At 43.3% G+C, this 19,310-nt stretch overlaps 1 long non-coding RNA gene across 3 annotated transcripts; it reads right to left on the bottom strand.

Moving 5' to 3' along the window:
• Positions 1–15,869: 15,869 nt before the first annotated feature.
• Positions 15,870–17,988, bottom strand: LOC126988652 (uncharacterized). Of its 3 annotated transcripts, none has more exons than XR_007742411.1 (3): positions 17,947–17,988; positions 16,639–16,676; positions 15,870–16,259 (listed from the first exon to the last, which is right to left on the bottom strand). It is a non-coding gene; the product is annotated as an uncharacterized LOC126988652 (long non-coding RNA). The 3 variants fall into 3 exon arrangements; XR_007742412.1 differs by lacking the exon at positions 17,947–17,988 and adding an exon at positions 17,755–17,796; XR_007742413.1 differs by lacking the exon at positions 17,947–17,988 and adding an exon at positions 17,591–17,632.
• Between the last annotated feature and the right edge of the window lie 1,322 nt (positions 17,989–19,310).

Below are 19,310 nucleotides of genomic sequence, written 5' to 3'. Positions count from 1 at the left end.
TTTGTGGTCTTGGTTTTCTTTTTATATTATTTCAAAGTCTTTTCACACGTTATTTTTCGGGTTCACATAACAGTTTGGGTGTCTTAGAAATAGCATTAAGATTACATATTACAACAGTCACTAACGTAATAAAGGATGATGTAAATTTGTAGTATATTAATCGTTTACTATCACAGTCAAGTACTTGTTTAAAATTGTAAAATAATATATAATTTGATATTCTCGTTACTCCTTCATCGATAATCGGCATCGTTATTTTTGCCGATTTGTGTTATCAGTAATGAATATATACTTAACGTTAGTACAATATCTATAGACAGTTACTTGAGTTATCATTATATAGTTATTTACTCTTACTGACCAGCAGGGAGCTTATAAGACCTTTCCCAATATTCTCCACTGATATAATACATGTCGATTTTATTTTCGTACTCCATTCCGCTCTGGTAACTGCTCTAATAATCTCTCTAAGGCTATATCAGGCCCGTAATATAGGTAGATTTTTTGGGGTAGGCCGGGCATCGATCATAGGTCCATGGCGGGGGGGCGGGGGGGAGCCGGGCATTCTCAAGTGTGTTAATTTTTTTCAACAACAAGTACTTTTGGGGACATTTTGAGGCCAATGTAGAAAATTTTGGGGTGGTTATAGCCCCTCTAGCTCACCCAGAAATTACGTCTTTTATGTATGTGTATAAAAAAAATCTCTATAGATATATCCCTATTTCTCCCAAATGTTTCGTACCCTACCTCAGCTTAGTAGCGTGTCCCTAAATTTATCTTTATATAAAACCCTAAACAGTTTTGGAAATAGTATCATATATCTTGCCTGTCTGGTGTATTGTGTCAAATGACCTTTCTTATTTGGAACTTTCTCGCTTTTCTTGTGGAGTTTGATGGTTGCCGTACGCGTGTTAATATCTGCAGGACTATTCTTTTCCTCTCCTGTGAATTTACAGTCTTGTTTTCCCAATCTGTTCTTGTCACTTAGTAGCAGAGGTGGGCGAGGTACTGAAAAATCTACTAGTAGTGCGGTTGCGGTAATGTGGTACTTTTTCCGGAGTAGTGGCGGTCCCGTTTTTTTCTTTCCCAGTGCGGTAAGCGGTGTGCGGTACGTGGTGTGCGGTACTGCGGTAGCGGTAGTCAAAATAAAAAAAATACTTCAGTGTCTATCCTGGCGATCCAAACAAAGGAAACATGCTTATCTCCTAGTATCACTAGGGGCAAAAAAATTATCCAAAAATGCTCCCGATCCCTGCGCGGAGGAGCACGTACGGACTTATATATATCTGGCGGCCCGTAGCAGGATGCCGACAGACCGACTCTATCGGCGATCGAAATCTAGCCGCCCGAGTCGGTCTGTCAACGAGGACTGGCGTGTCTCTGACCCTTCCCCCACCTCATGAACCAATTATATGCCCTCTATACCTAGTCTTCCACAAAAAAAAACCCAAAATTAATTACGGGTCTAGACCCAGATGTTGCACTGCCCTGTACGTGCCCCGGGGTAATGTGTTCTTGCCCACCACAGGTTCATTAATTAAAGGGCAGTGCGACAGAGATTAGCATTGAGGTCACGGCCAGCTATACCGCATACATGTTCCCGACTCTCTTTTCCTTCTCAGTGACCGCGCGCGGCGCGCCTCATATATTTCGTCCCCTGCCGATTCCTCTTTAATGCCCAAACTCCTCTAGTTCCTCCTCCCATGCTGCTCCTGTTCCTTCCTCTTCCTCTTCCCGTGCTCGGGTCTCTCTCTCTCTCTCTCTCTCTCTCTCTCTCTCTCTCTCTCTCTCTCTCTCAAATTCTTAATCTTCTTTACTAGAGTATTATATTTTGCAGTCTAAATAATAAATAGGTTTAAGAATAGATAACAATGAGGCTGAAATAAACTTGCAAAAGTGTAGAAAATATAGCGAAGGTAACGATTTTGTTTGGTTCGAAGCGGCTGGTGAACCGTTCGAGCGATGATTCAAAGATAGGTTCAAAGTTAATTAAATCCAACCCACGGATCCTTATGATGGGTACCTACTCATTATGATTTTGCAGTCTAAATAGTAAATAGGTTTAAGAATAGATATAACAATGAGGCTGAAATAAACTTGCAAAAGTGTAGAAAATATATTGATCGAGAGTAACGATTTTGTTTGGTTCGAAGCGGCTGGTGAACCGTTCGAGCGAAAGTTAATAAAATCTAACCCACGGATCCTTATGATGGGTTCCTACTCATTATGATTTTGCAGTCTAAATAGTAAATAGGTTTAAGAATAGATAACAATGAGGCTGAAATAAACTTGCAAAAGTGTAGAAAATATATTGATCGAGAGTAACGATTTTGTTTGGCTCGAAGCGGCTGGTGAACCGCTCGAGTGATGATTCAAAGATAGGTTCAAAGTTAATTAAATCTAATCCACGGATCCTGGGTACCTATACTCATTATGACGCTGCAGAAGGATGAATTAAGGGACTGAATTTGGACTGCATTAAATATTTTTCATCGTGGGCTTTGGAGATTTACAGAAAATGGGAGAGCAAACACGTGGACGACGCTGATTGGCTGAGAAGGATGCCCCGCCCCCCTCTACCCCAGCGTTGACAAATTGTCGTACTCAAAACATCACATTTATCAGTTTCAGGGCCCAAAACTCTCCTACCCACACAGATAACGAAATACCAGTTAAAGTTATCGTTAAAAGCATTACTTATTGGCGTCTTTTGCGATAGCTGTGACTTAGAGACCGGAAAATACGACGTGCTGAGTGGCTGAGTACGATAATTTGATAACCCTGCTCAACCCTTCCTCGAAACCCATTCCGAGACGAGACACAGAGGAGGAAGGTCACGGCAGGCACAGGTTCGCAGCAAAACGTTAATTATGCATAGCCGAAGCATTATAGATGAGTAGGATTGGATGTATGATTGGTCAGGACGTTTTATTATAGTGACATATACGATGCATGGATGAGTGGAAGGCTATATAGTGAACTGCCAGTCCGCCATATTGGGAGGAAGGTGTCTCTTGTTATTTACCACAAAATGACCCCTGTTTGACATTTCTGGGGGATATGAACCTTGCCATGGAGGTTGAATATGGTAAAATGAGGAAATAACACCACGCTTCCTCTTGCCTTGCTAATATGGCGCCCGAAGCTGACAAATCGGGCTTCAAAGTAACTATATGGGTCGTATCATAAGATATTTCGCCCCCCCAAGAACACCTATTTGACAAGGCTTTCATATAGGAGTTGTGGGCATTTCCAGGGGTAGTTTTATGACCCTGGTGGTAGTGTGACCCTTCCTCTGTACCGTGAACCTCGAGAAACGCTCATTAGAACCCGACTGACCCCATCTTTGACCTTTAGAAATAGCTGATATGAAAAGGGTGAGTGTCTTATAATATATTTACCTACTTTAAATATTTTGCCTGGGTGTTGGGATGGCAGGTTAATTAATTCTCCCTTTTCCTTGGTTGGGTAAAGATTCGTTTTAATATTATCCCCTATTTTCAACAATAAATAGTCCTCGAATTGGATTTTGAAAGCGTTTCCATGATTGGTGAACGTTTGTAGAAAAGATGGTAATTGTTCAGAGAGTTGCCCATCTCAAAATTTGGTACACTGTCTATTCATTTCGGGCCAAAATATTATGCTTTTTCATTTGGAGATAATTTTTTTCTTCGGAAACTACTAAAAAGGGACTTATTGCAATTTCACCATCTGCAGAAAAGGTATATATGAATAGCTAGCTTTGTTTCATAAGGTATAGGTAATGAAATTCTGGTACGGTACTAAAACGAATCTTAACCCTTCGTTGTATCCCTGTATAACAATAAACTATCAATCATTTTCACTTTAGAATTTAATGCACCCAATTAACTTTCCATATAAATGTCCTATGCAGTTTGCTTGACCTATATACCACTGTAGTTCAACCAGTGACTCGACAATTAAACAACCATGCAATACTCTGCCGTTATTGTTATGGACCCAATTAACTTTCTATATAAATGTCTGGTATGTAGTTTGCTTGACCTATATACCACTGTAGTTCAACCAGTGTCTCAACAACCATGCACTATTCAGCCCTTATTGTTATGGACCCAATTAACTTTCTATATAAATGTCTGGTATGTAGTTTGCTTGACCTATATACCAGTGTCTCAACCAACAACCATGCCACTACTCAGCTGTTATTGTTAAGCATTCACAACTGACTCATTTGGCATGTTTTGAGTAACTCTGAGAAGTGAAATACATGTAAAATGGGACCAACTCTTCTGCCCATACGGAGTTATTGGGGTTGAAAGATCACCAGGGATCGTTTCAGACTTTTCAGAGCTTAAAATTGCGTCCACATTTATTAGGCTTTCACGGAGGTTGTGGTTGTTCGAGGCGGTAATAAGCTGTAATGCTGTGTTTTCGCTTGTTTAGATTAGTATAGTTATTGTTTTATGCTTCTTAACCATTTCTGTCCCTTTCTCAACCCTTCCTTATCCTTACTAACCCAATAAACCTACGGGCATATTAGTCGCTTTCATGGAGGTTGTGGTTGATCGAGGCGGTAATAAGCTGTAATGCCGTGTTTTCGCTTGTTTAAATTAGTATAGTTATTGTTTTATGCTTCCTAACCATTTCTGTCCCTTTCTCACCCCTTCCTTATCCTTACTAACCCAATAAACCTGCGGGCATATTAGTCTTGGAGGTTGTGGTTGTTTGAGGCGGTAATAAGCTGTAATGCTGTGATTTTGCTTGTTTAGATTAGTATAGTTATTGTTTTATGCTTCTTAACCATTTCTGTCCCTTTCTCACCCCTTCCTTATCCTTACTAACCCAATAAACCTGCGGGCATATTAGTCCAGGCTTTCATGGAGGTTGTGGTTGATCGAGGCTGTGATTTTGCTTGTTTAGAATAGTATAGTTATTGTTTTATGCTTTCTAACCATTTCTGTCCCTTTCTCACCCCTTCCTTATCCTTACTAACCCAATAAACCTGCGGGCATATTAGTCTTGGAGGTTGTGGTTGTTTGAGGCGGTAATAAGCTGTAATGCTGTGATTTTGCTTGTTTAGATTAGTATAGTTATTGTTTTACGCTTCTTAATCCTTTCTGCCCCTTTCTCATCCCTTCCTTATCCTTACTAACCCAATAAACCTGCGGGCATATTAGTCCAGGCTTTCATGGAGGTTGTGGTTGTTCGAGGCGGTAATAAACTGTAATGCCTTGTTTTCGCTTGTTTAGATTAGTATAGTTATTGTTTTATGCTTCCTAACCCTTTCTGTCCCTTTCTCACCCTTTCCTTATCCTTACTAACCCAATAAACCCAATAAATCATAAGGGGCAGCTGAGGGGAGGCAAGGGAAATGGCAGTTACTGGGTGGGGATTCACAAAACATCGACTATTCATAAATTATTGATATACCAAAATTTATTAACTTAGGGTCGTATTAGAAGACATTTCGCCGCCCAGGAACACACATTTGACAAGGCTTTCGTGGGAGTTGTGGGCATTTCCAGCAGTAGTTTTATGACCCTGGTGTTAGTTTGACCCTTCTTCTGTACCGTGACCCTAAGGAAACACTCGTTAGAACCAGACTGACCCCCTCTTTGACCTTCATAAATAGTTGACATGAGAAGCAAAAGTGTCTTATAATTCCAACCTTACTGTTTAACCCTAAGAAACACTACTCTTTTATACATCAGATAGTTAACATGTACCTTATTCTCCCTGACAGACGTGGGGAAACTTATACCGTACCAAATGTTTAACCCTAAGAAACACTACTCTTTTATACATCAGATAGTTAACATATACCTTGTTCTCCCTGACAGATGTGGTAAAACTTTAAGTGTGGAAAACATGACTTGGATGAGAATTACCCTGCAGAGCATCCCAGGCTATCACTCATCAGGGGCCTTGGCTGCTCTCCCCACCCTGCAGGAGTCTGGTAGGCACATCAGAGGGTCATGTCAGGTCTGCCGGAAGTATGCCAGTGTAACAATTGGCAGAAACCCCACTGTGCTGTATCTGCCAGGCTCCTGCAATCTCTCAGGTAAGATTTATCAGGGTGCTGTGAAGTATGCATGGGGATGGAGTACCTGGCTTCTTTCATGTGAGCAAGGTGAAGTAGGGCTGTGAATTGGGTCATTGGTCTTGTTTTTCCTGGCGATACTGCAGCTGATGGATGAAAAGGTGGGTAGATGGATGAGGATGGAGTGAGGTGGGGGTAGCTGGCTTCTTTCATGTGAGCAAGGTGAAGTAGGGCTGTGAATTGGGTCATTGGTCTTGTTTTTCCTGGCGATACTGCAGCTGATGGATGAAAAGGTGGATGGATGGATGAGGGTGGAGTATGGATTCTTACCTGGATGACCTTTCCCTATGAGCCATGCTAGGGTGAACCGTCGGGCAAAGAATCGAAAGGTCTCACCAACCAATGCAGCAGCCTGTCCAAACTCATCAAACAACATAACATAATCCAACAAGACATAGGCTGGAAAGTGCATGGGTGTTTAATACTGGCATTAGTGGAGGTGGTTGTAGGGATAAGGAGAAAGGTGGAGTAAGTGCTTGAAGTGGACAGACGAAACCATAGGCTGATACTGGTTATGGTGTAGGTCGTGTAGATGGTAGTAGTAGATGGAGACAGGCTGAGTCACTGGAGGTTCTGGTTATGGCATGGAGATTGAGATTTATAGTACGGCACTGTCGGCACATCACTTTGGTTAGGGTGTAATGGACACAACACAAGTACATGGCATTAATTGTATATACCTGTGTAGAAAGACAAAAGTTTGAAGCCTTCTTTATTCCTTTAACCCGGTAGCAGCGACGGGCCAAATTTGTGGCTTTACCGTCTAGCAGCGATGGGCCAAATTTGTGGCTTTACCGTGTAGCAGCGACGGGCCAAATTTGTGGCTTTACCGTGTAGCAGCGACGGGCCAAATTTGTGGCTTTACCGTGTAGCAGCGATGGGCCAAATTTGTGGCTTTACCGTGTAGCAGCGACGGGCCAAATTTGTGGCTTTACCGTGTAGCAGCGACGGGCCAAATTTGTGGCTTTACCGTGTAGCAGCGACGGGCTAAATTTGTACCATGATATAAACCCCCCAAAATAGATGATACATAATCTTATCACAAATGCTTTGATATATATTATGAAAAGGTTTGTGTGAGGGGTGATTTTTTCTCATTTTTCTCACTTAGAGGGACCAGAAACATGATCCCCGCTGCTACCAGGTTAAAGAATCCTCGGGCAATTGACATTACCAAAATAGTTTATGATTGCCAAGGCTGATGTGTGGCATGCTACTCATATGTCTGCCACCCATAGAGACACAGGGCAGCCATGAAGTGATGATTTACTTCTGAACTTTTAATTAAACAATGACATTTTTCTGTTGGTTTGATTGTGGAATATTCAGGGAATGCCCCATAATTAACCCGGTAGCAGCGGGGATCATGTTTCTTAATGGTCCCTCCAAGCGAGAAAAATGAGAAGAAATCACGTCTCACATTAATCATTTCATAATATATATCAAAGCATTTGTGATCAGATTATGTATCATCTATTTTTTTGGGGGTTATATCATGGCACAAATTTGGCCCATCGCTGCTACACGGTAAAGCCACAAATTTGGCCCGTCGCTGCTACACGGTAAAGCCACAAATTTGGCCCATCGCTGCTACACGGTAAAGCCACAAATTTGGCCCATCGCTGCTACACGGTAAAGCCACAAATTTGGCCCATCGCTGCTACACGGTAAAGCCACAAATTTGGCCCATCGCTGCTACACGGTAAAGCCACAAATTTGGCCCGTCGCTGCTACACGGTAAAGCCACAAATTTGGCCCATCGCTGCTACACGGTAAAGCCACAAATTTGGCCCGTCACTGCTACACGGTAAAGCCACAAATTTGGCCCATCGCTGCTACACGGTAAAGCCACAAATTTGGCCCATCGCTGCTACACGGTAAAGCCACAAATTTGGCCCATCGCTGCTACCAGGTAAAGCCAGAAATTTGGCCCATGGCTGCTCGACGTTAAAGCCACAAATTTGGCCCATCGCTGCTACACGGTAAAGCCACAAATTTGGCCCATCGCTGTTACACGGTAAAATACAAATTTGGCCCATCGCTGCTATCGTTAAAGCCACAAATTTGGCCCATCGCTGCTACACGGTAAAGCCACAAATTTGGCCCATCGCTGCTACACGGTAAAGCCACAAATTTGGCCCATCGCTGCTACACGGTAAAGCCACAAATTTGGCCCATCGCTGCTACACAGTAAAGCCACAAATTTGGCCCGTCGCTGCTACTGGGTTAAGAGATTTGTGAAACTTTGGGCACTACTCCTTTTGGATATGCTGTTGGATGATTATCTTGTCGTAAATTTCTGTGCATGTTAAAAGTGTTCCATTGAATAAATATCTGATTAAATTCGTTAATTCAGTTCTAGGGCCTAGGGTAGCCAGTGTGGAGGCGCCTGCTGACCATCTCTTCAGTTAAGGTAAGGTAATGGTATTCATGGATCCCCACACACAGGCCTAATGTTTCTGGTGGATGGCACTGAGAGGACCTTAACCCGTCCGCTGTGATTGGCACAGATTTGGCTTTCACTGGTAGCCTGGTAACATATACTCCCAGGTCTTTCTCTGCCTCTGTGGTGGATAGTGGAGTGTTTCCCATGTGGTATTGGTGTGCTGGATATCCTCTCCCAAGGTGCAGGACTTTACATTTTTCTTCATTGAATTGTAGCAGCCACTTTTTGTTCCATTCCTGTAGCTTGGTGAGGTCTGACTGTGGGAAATCCGCAGTCAAGTGGTTAAAAGATTTGATGTAACGGTTGAGGCTGTGCATAAGAGACCCCATCACAAAATATTATAATGTCATATTGTAATTTTATTGATAAGAGAACAATTTTATTATACAAAGTCAAAGTGTGACTGAAGAGAATATATTAAGCTATATTTCCTAGTGGATCCTCGACAACTGACCACATTCACATAAAAAAAACAAGTTGTCGTAAACTCTGCCAAGTGCAGTACAATAAACCACTATTCATGGCTTTCATAAATTGCAAGAAAGCATTTGACTCAGAATTTCATCAGTCATGGATGAGATTGGAAATTATACAATATTCTCTCACTTTATTTAAACATATTCAATCAAGGCATGTGCAGCTAAATGAAAGATCCACATAATGCAGAAAGAAGTTCTCTGACCCCTCAAGATGGAGATTGAAAGTCTTGTCATTGGCAATTTAGAATACTTGACCTGCGTTGAATTCACTAGCAAAATTAGAGCTTGTGCATTTACGAGTCGTATTCTTAAACACACACATTTGATAAGGCATCATTGTCGTCAGAATATTCCAGAAACATATAGAGTTTTATTGAATATCTGCACCCCTGTAAACTTCCATAAGGGGTGTCATTATAAAATTGGTATAGAAAAGTCGATATAGTATTGGTGTAGAATGAGAACCATGATGGAGAGTGGAACTGCCTTGTCTCAATCAATTAATATTTATTCTCTTTCAGGTTAATATGTCAGTGTGTGTGTGTGTGTGTGTGTGTGTGTGTGTGTGTGTGTGTGTGTGTGTGTGTGTGTGTGTATTTACCTAGTTGTGATTTACAGGAACAGCCTTGCCAAACTACACACCATCCAAAATGCTGCCCTGAGGATCACAGTGGGGGCCATGCGGTCCTCCCCAGTTGTCTCCCTCCATGCAGAAATCAGCATTCCCCCTCTAGCCACCCACAGAAGCGAGGTGCTGTGCCATCACTACCATTGCATCTTGAGCCTGCCACCTTCCCACCCACTCTCAGAGCTCTACAGCACCTCAGGAGTGGACCAGCACGCTCCAGTCTGGCTCCCTGCAGTCCGCCAACCCCTAATTGTGAGGGCATTACTGGTCCACCTACCACTTCACCACCACCACAACCCATCAGCCCACACTCCCCCATCCCACCCTGGCTAGATATCTCCCACATGCTGTCCCTGTACATCCACGACCACCCACATCAACCAACTTTCTCTCTCTCTCTCTCTCTTTACTTCTGCTACGAACATTTTGTCTTAATATTTCTTGTTTTTTGTTCCTCTCCTACTGTTTTTTTTTTTTTTATACTCTTCTGACTACCTCTGTTCTCTTCTACTCATTGTCTCCCTTCTTCTTTTCCTGCTTCTTCTTTTTCTTTTTTTTTGCTACATCTGCTACGAACGTTTTGTCTAAGTTTTCCTGCTTTTTTTTGTTATTGTTCCTCTCTTCTACTGTTTTCATTTTCTTCCATCTCTACTCACTGCTTTTCTCTACTTCTGTCCATCTCTTCTACTTGATCTGTCTCCCTTCTCCTGTTCCTGCTTCTGCTTGTGTTCTGTCTACGAGTATCAACGCTGTTTCTGCTGTTCTCTTCCTCTACTATCTGTTTGTTTATCCCATCTCTACTCACTGCTTTTCTCTACTTCTGTCTATCTTTTCTACTTGTTCTGTCTCCCTTCTCCTGTTCCTGCTTCTGCTAATGTTCTGTCTACGAGTATCAACGCTGTTTCTGCTGTTCTCTTCCTCTACTATCTGTTTGTTTATCCCATCTCTACTCACTGCTTTTCTCTACTTCTGTCCATCTCTTCTACTTGATCTGTCTCCCTTCTCCTGTTCCTGCTCCTGCTAATGTTCTGTCTACGAGTATCAATGCTGTTTCTGCTGTTCTCTTCCTCTACTATCTGTTTGTTTATCCCATCTCTACTCACTGCTTTTCTCTACTTCTGTCTATCTTTTCTACACGTTCTGTCTCCCTTCTCCTTTTCCTGCTTCTGCTAATGTTCTGTCTAAGAGTATCAACGCTGTTTCTGCTTTTCTCTTCCTCTCCCTGTTACATGTTTGTTTATCTCATCTCTACTCACTGCTTTTCTCTACTTCTGTTCATCTCTTCTACTTGTTCTGTCTCCCTTCTCCTGTTCCTGCTTCTGCTAATGTTCTGTCTATGAGTATCAACGCTGTTTCTGCTCCTCTTCTCCTCCTCTCCCTGTTATATGTTTGTTTATCTCATCTCTACTCACTGCTTTTCTCTACTTCTGTCCATCTCTTCTACTTGTTCTGTCTCCCTTCTCCTGTTCCTGCTTCTGCTAATGTTCTGTCTATGAGTATCAACGCTGTTTCTGCTCCTCTTCTCCTCCTCTCCCTGTTATATGTTTGTTTATCCCATCTCTACTCACTGCTTTTCTCTACTTCTGTTCATCTCTTCTACTTGTTCTGTCTCCCTTCTCCTGTTCCTGCTTCTGCTAATGTTCTGTCTATGAGTATCGACGCTGTTTCTGCTCCTCTCCCTGTTATATGTTTGTTTATCTCATCTCTACTCACTGCTTTTCTCTACTTCTGTTCATCTCTTCTACTTGTTCTGTCTCCCTTCTCCTGTTCCTGCTTCTGCTAATGTTCTGTCTATGAGTATCAACGCTGTTTCTGCTCCTCTTCTCCTCCTCTCCCTGTTATATGTTTGTTTATCTCATCTCTACTCACTGCTTTCCTCTACTTCTGTCCATCTCTTCTACTTGTTCTGTCTCCCTTCTCCTTTTCCTGCTTCTGCTAATGTTCTGTCTACGAGTATCAATGCTGTTTCTGCTTCTCCTCCTCTACTATCTGTTTTTATCCCATCTCTACTCACTGCTTTTCTCTACTTCTGTCCATCTCTTCTACTTGTTCCATTTCCCTCTTCTAACCTAACCTAACTTGAAATATGCTAAGTCACTTCTGTATTTTTTTCTCTCTACATTTTGTCTGTCAATGTCTGCTCCTGTTATGATGCTCTTCCTGCTTCTGTGTTTTCCCTTTACTGTTATTTCTTCTGTTTTTTTCCCATGCCGTTTGTTCTTTTTGTATCTGTAAGGAAGAGAGGGAAGGGAGGATGAGAGGAAGGGAAGGGGGAAAGATGTTAGCAGAGAGGGAAGAAGGAGAAGAAGGGAAAGGATAGGAAAAGAGAAATGGGTTAGCAAAGAGGGAATGAAAGGAGAAGAAGGGAAAGGATAGGAAGAGAGAAATGGGTTAGCAGAGAGGGAAAGAAAGGAGAAGGGAAAGGATAGGAAGAGAGAAATGGGTTAGCAGAGAGGGAAAGAAAGGAGAAGGGAAAGGATAGGAAGAGAGAAATGGGTTAGCAAAGAGGGAATGAAAGGAGAAGGGAAAGGATAGGAAGAGAGAAATGGGTTAGCAAAGAGGGAAAGAAAGGAGAAGAAGGGAAAGGATAGGAAGAGAGAAATGGGTTAGCAGAGAGGGAATGAAAGGAGAAGGGAAAGGATAGGAAGAGAGAAATGGGTTAGCAGAGAGGGAATGAAAGGAGAAGGGAAAGGATAGGAAGAGAGAAATGGGTTAGCAAAGAGGGAATGAAAGGAGAAGGGAAAGGATAGGAAGAGAGAAATGGGTTAGCAGAGAGGGAAAGAAAGGAGAAGGGAAAGGATAGGAAGAGAGAAATGGGTTAGCAAAGAGGGAATGAAAGGAGAAGGGAAAGGATAGGAAGAGAGAAATGGGTTAGCAGAGAGGGAATGAAAGGAGAAGAAGGGAAAGGATAGGAAGAGAGAAATGGGTTAGCAGAGAGGGAATGAAAGGAGAAGGGAAAGGATAGGAAGAGAGAAATGGGTTAGCAAAGAGGGAAAGAAAGGAGAAGAGGAGAAGGGAAGGATGACTATTTAGTTTTCCTTCCTTCCTTCTTTCCTTTTCTCTCATTCCTTCTTTTCATCCCCACCCCTTTTTTTCTCTACAATTTCCTTGCCTTTCATACATCACTCCATTCCTCCTCCTCCTCCTCCTCTTCTTTCTGCTTACTTACACAAATGTTCATGCCGCACTTAACCTTCCAACACACACACACATCACCATCTTTTTTGGGGGTTAACCTCGACTGCCTTCCCAACACCCCCCTCCCCTCCCCCTTCCCCCACCATCACCACCACCACATACCCTTAAAACTCTTCCCCTTATTACCCTTCCTCCCTTTGCTCCCCCTCCCCCCCTTCCCTCTCCTCTCCCCCCTTCCTTCCCCATTCTATCTCCTCCTCTTCATTCCCTTTCCTCTTCCCCTTCTTCCTTTTCCTTCCCCCTTTCCTCTCTTACTCCTTCTTCCCCTTCCTCTCCCTCTTTCGTCTTCCTTCCCCCATTCTATCTCCAGGGTGAAGAGTTTTCACCTCAGGGAACCAGACGTCCCTGCCCTGCATAGTCTCAGGTCACCCTTGGACAAGGTGTAATACCTGATCTGTCTCCCGTGCCAGGGTCACGGTGAAGCCTCTGGGCAGCAGCAGTGGTGGATTGGACTGCAGGCAGAGGATCTCTTTATGAGACAATGGCTGGAGTTCCAGGGTCCTAGTCAGCTGGACCGTACCTAATTATTTAGGCCTGCGGTGTAGAGGAGTGTGGCGACTTCTATACTAAAAAGCCTCCCTGGGAACCAGTTGTCGGTGTGAGCTCCCCGTCCCTCCCCTCTATCAACGGTACTCCCATCCCTAGTCTGCATAACAGCTGGTTCTTGTTTTCTCCTGAAAGAGATGCCTTCCGTGGGCCATTTGAGGTTGTACCTCCCGGCTTCTAGGTGGAGTTTCTGAGGGTTTTTCTTATACTAAAGGAATATTTCAGCTTTTTGGTCTCAGGAAGGGCGTCTGATACTCTCTAGAGTTGGTAAAGAACACCTGGTGACAGGTGCCACTGGCCAGGCCTCGAAAGGGTCTCAGAGTTGGGTTAGACGTTTCGGAAAGTGGGAACGAATTGCTGGTTCCTCTCCTCCCTTGCCAGCTCTGCTCTGAGTGACTGCGCCAGCCCCGTTCTATGGGACAAAACTTCAAGGACAATAGCTGAAAAGTGCCGGGTTATGAAAGTCTCTCTTGTGACTGAGGCTCAGGACAAGTGATTGGTCTTTGAGGCGTTTTCAAGACCCTGCGGGAGCAAACTCCCAGTGTTGGAGGCATCTAACACAGCAGTATCTAATTTCCATGCACAATTTTTATCCAATTCAATATTTTAATATTTGCCCAAACTGTTAACTCGCTTGAATTTCTAACAATGCTTTCGAACCTTAAGTGTGATGTCTGTCCTGGACGATTTGCAGCTCAGTTCTTCCAGCTGAGTAGAACTTGCCGCCTCTGCGTTCAAAGATTACATCTTCAGAAGGCTGTGACTGAATGGAAGCCCTTCAGGAATTTATTTCAAATAATGTGGCAGTGACTCCACCATCAATGGTGGAGAGGCCCTCCACTGAGACTGCCTTCTCCAGACGACCCTCCTGCTTCACGGGAGGACGTGTTACCTGCCTCACAGGTTGACTCCCAGCCTGCCTCACAGGCTAACCCCCAGCCTGCCTCACAGGACAACTGCCAGCCTGCCCCACAGGACAACCGCCAGCCTGCCCCACAGGACAACCGCCAGCCTGCCCCACAGGCTGACCCCCAGCCTGCCCCACTTGATGCTTCTCTTCCTGCTTCACAGGATGTCGGGTTCCAACCTGTAAGGAATGGAGCCAAACCGAAGCAGGCAACCAAGGATTTACTGACCCCCACTACCTTCAATAGGTTCCAGGTGCCAGCAGACACCATGGAGGATGAGTTCGAGACTCGCCTAGTTGGGGACTCCATGGTGCGTGGCCAGCTGGTTGAGTTCTGTGGTCGTTCATCAAACGGCCGCAGAAAACGTTACTGCTATCCAGGTGCCAGACTGGACGACATCACCGCAGCGTGCGATGATGTCACGAGAAATGCCGACCGAAACACCCTCTTTGTCATTCACGCGGGGACGAATGACGTAAAGACAACCCGTTCTGAGGAACTGCTTGAGAAATACCGCCGCATGATCAAGCAGTATAAATGTAAAACGGATGCCAGTAACATCATAATCTCAGGAATCCTCCCGAGGGTCGGTGCCGAATCTAGCATTTACAGTAAGGCCTTCAGCACAAACAACAGACTTCAGTCCCTTTGCTCACAAGAAAACGTCCAGTTCGCTAACTTGTGGAACAGTTTTTACTACGATTCAGACTTGTTCCTTGCTGATGGCATCCACTTAAACCCTGTTGGAGCAGCTTGTTTCGGGAGGCTGCTCTGTGGCCAAGTGGCTCTTCAAAAGCCAAAAACCGCGGAGGCGAGAACACCAGCAGCTCCACCGTAAGGGTGCACTCAACCCGCGAAACCCCCGACTCAAATCACATTAAATCTTGCTATGTAAACGCTCGTAGCCTACGTAACAAATTTGAAGACTTAGAAGTCCTCGCAGCTACAAATCATTATCACATCATCGGGGTCACAGAACCTTGGATAGACACTTCAAATAGAGATTTCATTGCGGAATATAGATTACCGGTGTGGTGTCATGAGACGTCCGGCTATAATAAGACATCCCATCCTGATCTGCACATGCGCGGAACCCAATGTTTACAAACACATTGTGTTGATATTGTCCCAGGCAAGATGGCGGCAAGACACCATGGCAGCTTTTTTTGACATACAAGGGGTGTAGGTTACCTCATTTATCATATTTACTGGCATACAAGGGGTGTAGGTTACCTCATTTATCATATTTACTGGCATACAAGGGGTGTAGGTTACCTCATTTATCATATTTACTGGCATACAAGGGGTGTAGGTTACCTCATTTATCATATTTACTGGCATACAAGGGGTGTAGGTTACCTCATTTATCATATTTACTGGCATACAAGGGGTGTAGGTTACCTCATTTATCATATTTACTGGCATACAAGGGGTGTAGGTTACTTCATTTATCACATTTACTGGCATACAAGGGGTGTAGGTTACCTCATTTCTCACATTTACTGACATACAAGGGTGTAAGTTACCTCATTTATCACTTTTACTAACATACAAGGGTGTAGGTTATCTCATTTATATTTACTGGCATACAAGGGGTGTAGGTTACCTCATTTATCACATTTACTGGCATACAAGGGGTGTAGGTTACCTCATTTATCACATTTACTGGCATACAAGGGGTGTAGGTTACCTCATTTATCACATTTACTGACATACAAGGGGTGTAGGTTACCTCATTTATCACATTTACTGGCATACAAGGGGTGTAGGTTACCTCATCACATTTACTGACATACAAGGGGTGTAGGTTACCTCATCACATTTACTGGCATACAAGGGGTGTAGGTTACCTCATCACATTTACTGGCATACAAGGGGTGTAGGTTACCTCATTTATCACATTTACTGGCATACAAGGGGTGTAGGTTACCTCATTTATCACATTTACTGACATACAAGGGGTGTAGGTTACCTCATCACATTTACTGACATACAAGGGGTGTAGGTTACCTCATCACATTTACTGGCATACAAGGGGTGTAGGTTACCTCATCACATTTACTGGCATACAAGGGGTGTAGGTTACCTCATCACATTTACTGACATACAAGGGGTGTAGGTTACCTCATCACATTTACTGGCATACAAGGGGTGTAGGTTACCTCATCACATTTACTGGCATACAAGGGGTGTAGGTTACCTCATCACATTTACTGTCATACAATGTGTTTAGGTTACCTCATCATATTTACTGGCATACAAGGGTGTAGGTTACCTCATCATATTTACTGGCATACAAGGGGTGTAGGTTACCTCATCACATTTACTGGCATACAAGGGGTGTAGGTTACCTCATCATATTTACTGGCATACAAGGGGTGTAGGTTACCTCATCATATTTACTGGCATACAAGGGTGTAGGTTACCTCATCATATTTACTGGCATACAAGGGTGTAGGTTACCTCATCATATTTACTGGCATACAAGGGTGTAGGTTACCTCATCATATTTACTGGCATACAAGGGTGTAGGTTACCTCATCATATTTACTGGCATACAAGGGTGTAGGTTACCTCATCACATTTACTGGCATACAAGGTGTTGGTTACCTAATCATATTTACTGGCATACAAGGGTGTAGGTTACCTCATCATATTTACTGGCATACAAGGGGTGTAGGTTACCTCATCACATTTACTGGCATACAAGGGTGTAGGTTACCTCATTTATCACATTTACTGGCATACAAGGGTGTAGGTTACCTCATCACATTTACTGGCATACAAGGGTGTAGGTTACCTCATTTATCACATTTACTGGCATACAAGGGTGTAGGTTACCTCATTTATCACATTTACTGGCATACAAGGGGTGTAGGTTACCTCATCACATTTACTGACATACAAGGGGTGTAGGTTACCTCATCACATTTACTGGCATACAAGGGGTGTAGGTTACCTCATCACATTTACTGACATACAAGGGGTGTAGGTTACCTCATCACATTTACTGACATACAAGGCGTGTAGGTTACCTCATCATATTTACTGACATACAAGGGTGTAAGTTACCTCATTTATCACATTTACTGACATACAAGGGTGTAAGTTACCTCATTTATCACATTTACTGACATACAAGGGTGTAAGTTACCTCATTTATCACATTTACTGACATACAAGGGTGTAAGTTACCTCATTTACTGACATACAAGGGGTGTAGGTTACCTCATTTATCACATTTACTGGCATACAAGGGGTGTAGGTTACCTCATTTACTGACATACAAGGGGTGTAGGTTACCTCATTTATCACATTTACTGACATACAAGGGGTGTAGGTTACCTCATCACATTTACTGACATACAAGGGGTGTAGGTTACCTCATTTATCACATTTACTGGCATACAAGGGGTGTAGGTTACCTCATTTATCACATTTACTGGCATACAAGGGGTGTAGGTTACCTCATTTATCACATTTACTGACATACAAGGGGTGTAGGTTACCTCATCACATTTACTGACATACAAGGGGTGTAGGTTACCTCATCACATTTACTGACATACAAGGGGTGTATGTTACCTCATTTACTGGCATACAAGGGGTGTAGGTTACCTCATTTATCACATTTACTGGCATACAAGGGTGTAGGTTACCTCATTTATCACATTTACTGACATACAAGGGGTGTAGGTTACCTCATTTATCACATTTACTGACATACAAGGGGTGTAGGTTGTCTAATTTATCATATTTACTGACATACAAGGGGTGTAGGTTACCTAATTTATCTCATTTACTGGCATGATTATTGCTTCCAGGATAGAGACCCCTCTGTGTGTGCTCAGCGCATCACAGAGGTGATTGTCTCTGGAATGGAGGCATACATTCCTCGTTCTTTCTCTACTCCTCACGCTAAAAAGCCTTGGTTTAATCACGCTTGTTCTCGTGCTGTCAATGATAGAGAGGTAGCTCACAAAAGGTACCAGAGCCTTCAAACTAATGCTAATTATGAACTTTACTTTTCTGCCCGAAATCGTGCCAAATCTATTCTCCAACTAACCAAAAATTATTTCATTAATCATATACTGCGTCATGGTACTGAAGAGGTTAATAGAAAATGTCAAAACCTTGCTTTCTCTAACTCTTCCCGTGACTTCTGGCATCTAGCCAAAAACATCTCCTCCAACTTCACTTCTTCATCTTTCCCTCCACTCCTCAGTCCTGACGGCAACACTGCCGTCTCATCTATCTCTAAGGCTGAACTCTTCTCTCAAACTTTCTCTAAAAACTCCACTCTGGACGATTCTGGGCATATTCCTCCTACTCATCCCCCCTCTGACTCCTTTATGCCTGTTATAAAATGATGTTTTCTATGCCCTCTCTGGCCTCAATCCTCAGAAGGCTTATGGACCTGATGGAGTGCCTCCTATTGTCCTTAAAAACTGTGCCTCCGTGCTGTCACCCTGCCTGGTCAAACTCTTTCGCCTCTGCCTGTCAACATCTACCTTTCCTTCTTGCTGGAAGGATGCCTTCATACAGCCTGTACCTAAGAAGGGTGACCGCTCTAATCCCTCAAAGTACCGTCCTATAGCTTTACTTTCTTGTCTATCTAAAGCTTTTGAATCAATCCTTAACCGGAAGATTCAAAAGCACCTTTCCACTTCTGACCTTCTATCTGATCGCCAGTATGGGTTCCGCAAGGGGCGTTCTACTGGTGATCTCCTAGCCTTCTTAACTGACTCTTGGTCATCCTCTCTTAGCCGTTTCGGTGAAACTTTTGCTATTGCGCTGGACATATCAAAAGCTTTTGATAGGGTCTGGCACAAATCTTTGCTTTCTAAACTACCCTCCTACGGTTTCTATCCTTCTCTCTGTACCTTTATCTCCAGTTTCCTTTCTGACTGTTCTATTTCTGCCGTGGTAGACGGTCACTGTTCTTCCCCTAAATCTATTAGCAGTGGTGTCCCACAGGGTTCTGTCCTATCTCCCACTCTTTTTCTGTTGTTCATTGATGATC

The sequence above is a fragment of the Eriocheir sinensis genome, chromosome 70 (assembly GCF_024679095.1).
Source record: "Eriocheir sinensis breed Jianghai 21 chromosome 70, ASM2467909v1, whole genome shotgun sequence".
Taxonomy (NCBI): domain Eukaryota; kingdom Metazoa; phylum Arthropoda; class Malacostraca; order Decapoda; family Varunidae; genus Eriocheir; species Eriocheir sinensis.
Note: the sequence above shows the minus strand (reverse complement) of the source record. Positions and strands in the feature narration are given on the sequence as shown.